The sequence below is a fragment of the Pinus tabuliformis genome, chromosome 1_2, assembly GCF_031772625.1.
Source record: "Pinus tabuliformis cultivar Carrire ecotype Pingquan chromosome 1_2, CPIR1, whole genome shotgun sequence".
In the NCBI taxonomy this organism is placed as follows: domain Eukaryota; kingdom Viridiplantae; phylum Streptophyta; class Pinopsida; order Pinales; family Pinaceae; genus Pinus; species Pinus tabuliformis.
This window is the reverse complement of record NC_142298.1, coordinates 1,249,852,811-1,249,858,924: the sequence shown is the minus strand read 5'-3', so window position 1 is coordinate 1,249,858,924 and position 6,114 is coordinate 1,249,852,811.

The window sequence follows — 6,114 nt, the reverse complement described above, 5'->3', positions numbered from 1 at the left end:
TATACAAATGATTACGAAGAAAGAATAAATTTTATTTACCAGTTATGTGTTAATCTCTTGTTACCTATTTCATATGAATACATTTCTGAAGAGGGTTATCATTCCTAAAGAATATTTGATATGCAGATTGAAAAGACGTTGATTGAAAGGCCCAAAATCAAGTACATAGTGTCTGAGTTTATTGCCTTCATGTGATGTGAATCTAGTACAGGAGGATCCAAGCAAGCAACTAGGCAGTGGAGCGAGTGGGAGTGATGACATCAAAGGTGCTGGAACTACTACACACCTACATGCGGACTTTTAGTTAGAGCATGGGACTACATGCAGATTCCTTTTGCATGATTTACTCCTTGATTTTCTCATTCTTTAACTCCGCAACTGGTTAGTTCTTCCACATGATTTACTCCCTGATTTTCTCCTTCTCTCACTCCCCAACTGGCTAGTTATCTCCCGAACTTGTTGTAGGTGTTGAGTCTTCTCATTGATCACCACTATGGTGCATTACCTTGGGATCTTCACCCAGTAATGCTATATCATGAGCATTGTAACCTATTTTCTAATGAACCATTCTTCTCTTCTTTCGATTTTCTTTTAATGATTTTGCTCTGCAAAGCTGCGTGTTCAAAGTTTACTAGCTAGATTCATCTGTGTAGGTTTTCTAACACATTTACATGGTACCAGAGCCCACAGGTTGCTAGATAAAAGGCACACTAGTACTTTATTTTGCAGGTATTATAGCTTGGAGATCGAAGATCGACAGAAAAATGGAGTTTCCCAAAGCATCGATCCTAACACCATACAACTATCATGAATGGAAGGACCAAATGGCTCGATACCTTCGTCATAAAGGGTTGTACAGGATTACCATGGCTACAAAAGTGGAACCCACTTCAGCCATATAGAAATCCAAGTAATTCAACTGTATGGATGAGGCCCATGGATCCATATACATGTGCATCTCTCCAGAGTTGTAGTTTCATCTATCTACCTGCAATACTCCCAATGAGATTTGGAAAAAGGTTGAAGATCTCTACGGGAAACAGGATGAGATGAAAGGACATCTGCTCAAACTATGACAGAGTTCAATACTACTTCACCAAATGTAATGATCTATTGTTGCAACTCAAGGGTTGTGGAATTGACAAATCCAAGGAGGAGAGTCGCCAAGTTCTCTCTATTATGTCAAAGCTCAGACCGAAATACTCCATCTTTGTGTCTACATTTCATTTAGTGAGGCTCACAATAGGTAAATCCTACACTATTCCTTCTCTCAAAGAATTTATGGAGTCCCTTATTTTTGAGCAAGATAAACTCATTATCATGGGGAAAATCAAACCTCCAAAAGTGCATGCACTTGCTATGCATGATGGCAGCCACAATAAAAATCACAGATCTGATTCAAATCAGATAAATCAGTAGCAAAAGGACAAGGGAAAAGTGCACTCCCATCCAAAGAAGGAAGGGTACACCAAGCCCTTCAATGGCTCCTCTGGCTCGAGAAATGAGAAAGGGAAGAAAGGAAACAGATGCACCTACTGTCAAAGAGGATTCCATCCAGAATCCTCTTGCATGAAGAAAAAAATTCACCAAATGGTAGAAATCCTTTAGAAGCACAACCTTGGGGACCACATCCCTCAGGTTGCCAAGAAGAAAACTGAGGATCCGCCACACGAGAAAGGTAACAATTTTCATGCTTTAGTTGCAATTAATTCTTCTCCTGATGCATGGATTATAGATTCTAGTGCATCACATCATATGGCTGCCGCAAAGGAAGTCTATTCCTCTTTGGATGCATGCAAAGGACCTCCCATCCTCATGGGAGATGACTCACCTATTGAGGTCACCGGAAAAGGTAGAGTGGAACTTTTACACGGAAGCTTTGAAGATGTGCTTCATGTTCCAAAGCTTTAAGTAAACCTGCTTTTAGTTTATCAGATCACTCATTTCGGCACTGGAAAGAGAGTGGAATTCACTCGAGATGCAGTGAACATATATGATCTACATAGTAACTCCAAAATTGCAACTGGTGAGGTAAACAATGGAACTAGACTGTATACATTTTCTGAATTTATTGAATCTGAATCCTCCTTATTGCTTACACATGCTAATGATAGTAGTAGGCTTTGGCATGAGAGGTTTGGTCACTTACACATGCTAATGATAGTAGTAGGATTTGGCATGAGAGGTTTGGTCACTTAAATTATAGGTATATGCAGTAGCTAAGAAAGAATGAGATAGTGGAAGGCTTGCCAAATATGAGTTTCTCCAAAGGAGTTTGTGAAGGGTGTGTCCTTGGCAAACATCCTAGAGAGAAGTTTGAGACCGACAAGACTCACAGAGCATCCTCTCCTATAGATACGATCCATAGTGATCTCATGGGGCATTTTCCTCATCCTTCCATCAAAAAAGCAAGGTATGTGCTTACATTTATTGATGATTTCTCACGGTATACTTGGGTGTATCTTCTTAGGGCCAAATCTGAATTTTTTGCGCACTTGTAAGATTTCAAAGCACTAGTTGAGACACAGTTAGAGAGAAAGATCAAAGCCCTCCATACAGACAATGGGGGGGAATATGTTAACACAACACTTCAGAACCTTTGCCTTCAATTTAGCATACAGTTGCAGTACACAGTTCCATACACTCTACAGCAGAACGGAGTTCTTGTGAGAAAGAACCGATCTCTCAAAGAGATGGCTTCCTGCATGTTGCATGCTAAGTCATTGACTCATAAGCTATGGGCTGAAGCACTTAATTGTGCTAATTACATCCAAAATAGATCTCCTCATAGGTCTATCAAGGATCATACCCACTTTGAGGCTTGGAGTAGCACTAAACTAGAGGTCAACCACTTCCATGTTTTCGGTTCCCGAGCATGGGCCAGGATCCCCTCTGAAAAGAGGAAAGCTCTTGATCCACAGAGCATTGAGTGCTCTTTGTCAGATACCCTGATGGTGTGAAGGGATACCGACTCTTGATTCCCTCTACGGACAAGCTCATTATTGAAAGAAGTGTCAAATTTGAGGAAAGTCTCTCGCATGCACCTCAATCACCGCATGCAGACACCTTTTATCTACCTCACGTCCGAGACGATGACTCAGTACACTCAGATGCAGATACAGAGCATGCAGATGCCAAGGTAGAGCATGCAGATGCAGAGACAGAGTCTTCAGATTCAAATCTAGTGCATGCAAATGATGATCCACATCCAAGTCCAGATCGAGCTTCCAGCAGTGAATCATATTCCCCTGACATAAATCAGAGAACAAGGAGCTTACATGAGATATATGCACAAGACCACCCAGCTGCTAGAAATGGTCTTGTGGGGGATAATTCTGATCTGCTGAGGACTAGCTCAGAGTTTATTGAGCCTCCTCTTGTCCTCACTACCACTGAACCATTTCCATCTTGGCATTGTCATTTGGTTAACTCTTCTGATCCACAGTCTTATGCTGAGGCTGCTGGGCATCCATCTTCGGAGTCTGCCATGGAGGAGGAGTATAACTCCATCCTCGAGACCCAAACTTGGGATTTGGTCCCCCTTCCTTCAAGAAGGAAACTTGTCTAATGCAAATGGGTCTACAGGACCAAGAGTGCTGCAGATGGGAAAGTCACCAGATGGAAAGAAAGGCTAGTAGCCAAAGGCTTCCAACAAGTGCATGGCATTGATTATGATGAGACCTTTGCTCTAGTAGCAAAGATGGATATCATACATCTTACACTTGCCATTGCGGCTGCCCAGGGGTGGGAAGTACATCAGATGGATATGAAGAATGATTTTCTTCATGGAGACCAATCTGAGGAGATCTACATGGAGTAGCCACATGGTTTCATTCAGGATTCATCTTTGGTCTGTAGACTGAAGAAATCTCTCTACGGCCTTAAGTAGGCCCTGAGAGCTTGGCATGTGAAAATGGATTCTTTTCTCTTATTACAAAACTTTGAAATATGCAAGTCTGATCCGAATGTTTACATTCTCAGGACACATGATTCTCTTCTTATCTTAGTTTTGTATGTGGATGATCTCCTAATCACTGGCAGCTCGACTTCAGCCATTGCTACAGTCAAGAGGGCCTTGCATGATAGGTTATTGATGACGGACATGGGTCCATTGCACTTCCTCCTTGGTCTTTAGATCAGTCAGGATGCCACAAACATCAAACTCTTTTAGGCTAAGTATGCATGGGATCTCCTCAAGAGATTTCGCATGACTGACTACAAGCCAGCACCAACTCCTTTTCTGTCTGGGGTCCACCTTGAGGATGGAGGTGACACTCCATTAGTTGACAGCACTCTCTATCAACAGCTAGTGGGGACCTTATTGTACCTCACCAACTCCAGACCAGATCTCTCATATGCCGTAGGGGCAGTTTCCAAATACATGCAGGGGCCGGATAAGCTACACTGGAATGTTTCCAAGTGCATCCTCCGATATGTGTAAGGTACCATCACCTTCAAGATTCACTATGCAACAGGCACTGCATTGAATCTCCTTGGCTTCACAGATTCTGATTGGGCAGGAGACACCATTGATCGCAAGTCCACCTATGGATATTCACTCAGTCTAGGATCTGGCCCTATCTATTGGTCGAGCGAGAAGAAGGCTGCTATTGCTCTCTCTTCAGCTGAGGCCGAGTACAGAGGAGTAGTTAACATCTCTATGGCTACAACACTTCCTCACTAATTTGGGTGTCTAGTTCCACCAGCCCATTGTCATCTGGTGTGACAACCAGAGCACACTCAAATTTTGCAAGGATCTAGTACAGCAGTAGCAGACGAAGCACATAGAGATCCATATGCACTACATCATAGACTTATTACATGATCGGGTCATTGATTTGCAGTTCTGTCCCTCAGCAGAATAGACTGTAGACATCTTCACCAAGACATTCACTAAGCAGAAGTTTCCCTCTTTGCGTGATCGTCTTGGAGTGAAAGACACAGTTTCTTAGCAACTATATTTTCTTCCTCTTTTCTTTTGATTACATTATATTTTGAGGGGGGTATTTTCCCACGAGGTTTTCTCTCCTTCCTCAATTTTAGTACAAGTTGCACTGTATTTTGGGTGACTTTTGGCCTTAGTTGCCAGGGCCCATTTTCTATTTTTCCCCATAGTGGTGTTGAGGGGGTTGTTGGAACTACTACGCACATACATGTGGACTCTTAGTTAGAGCATGGGACTACATGCAAGATTCCTTTTGCATGATTTACTCCTTGATTTTCTCATTCTTTAACTCCGCAACTGGTTAGTTCTTATACATGATTTACTCCTTGATTTTCTCCTTCTTTCACTCTGCAACTGGCTAGTTATCTCTGGAACTTGTTGTAGGTGTTGAGTCTTCTCATTGATCACCACTATGGTGCATTACCTTGGGATATTCACCCAGTAATTCCATATCATGAGCATTGTAACCTATTTTCTAATGAACCATTCTTTTCTTCTTTCAATTTTCTTTTAGTGCTTTTGCTCTGCAAAGCTGTGTGTTCAACCTTTACTAGCTAGATGCATCTGTGCTGGTTTTCTAACACATTTACAAAAGGGGACAAATCAATTACTGGAAGCCAAGCAAATAAAACCATCAGCTAAGCCGGATGTTAAGGGGAATTGTTGCACCACTAATTTTGATCGTTGTTGGACCAACATATCTCCATGCCTCTTCATGATAATGAAGTAACTTCAACTCCAAAAGCTGACAATATTTTTTTAAGGCCCATACCGAAGTTAGGCTTGAACAATAAGTATTCATGTTACAGTTCTCCCTTCATCATTTCATTACAACCACATTTACAGTTCTCCCTTCATCATTTCATTTCAACCACATTTACAGTTCTCGTGGTAATTAATGGATACTAATGCACATTTGATTTCGTACCACTTCAAAGCTAAACACCAGACCCAGACCTACATGGAAAATGCCATGATGGCCTCAAAAACATTCGTGTTCTTAACCATGACATATATACCATTTAATTTGAACACTTGTATTCTTATTCCACGAACGCTCAAACCATAATGTCAGAAAAGAGAAGGAAACAAAAAAAGACACATGAAGATGAGACCAACTGTTATCAAAATTGAGTTTGCACAGGCTTGAACTCTTGCAACTGCTTGAA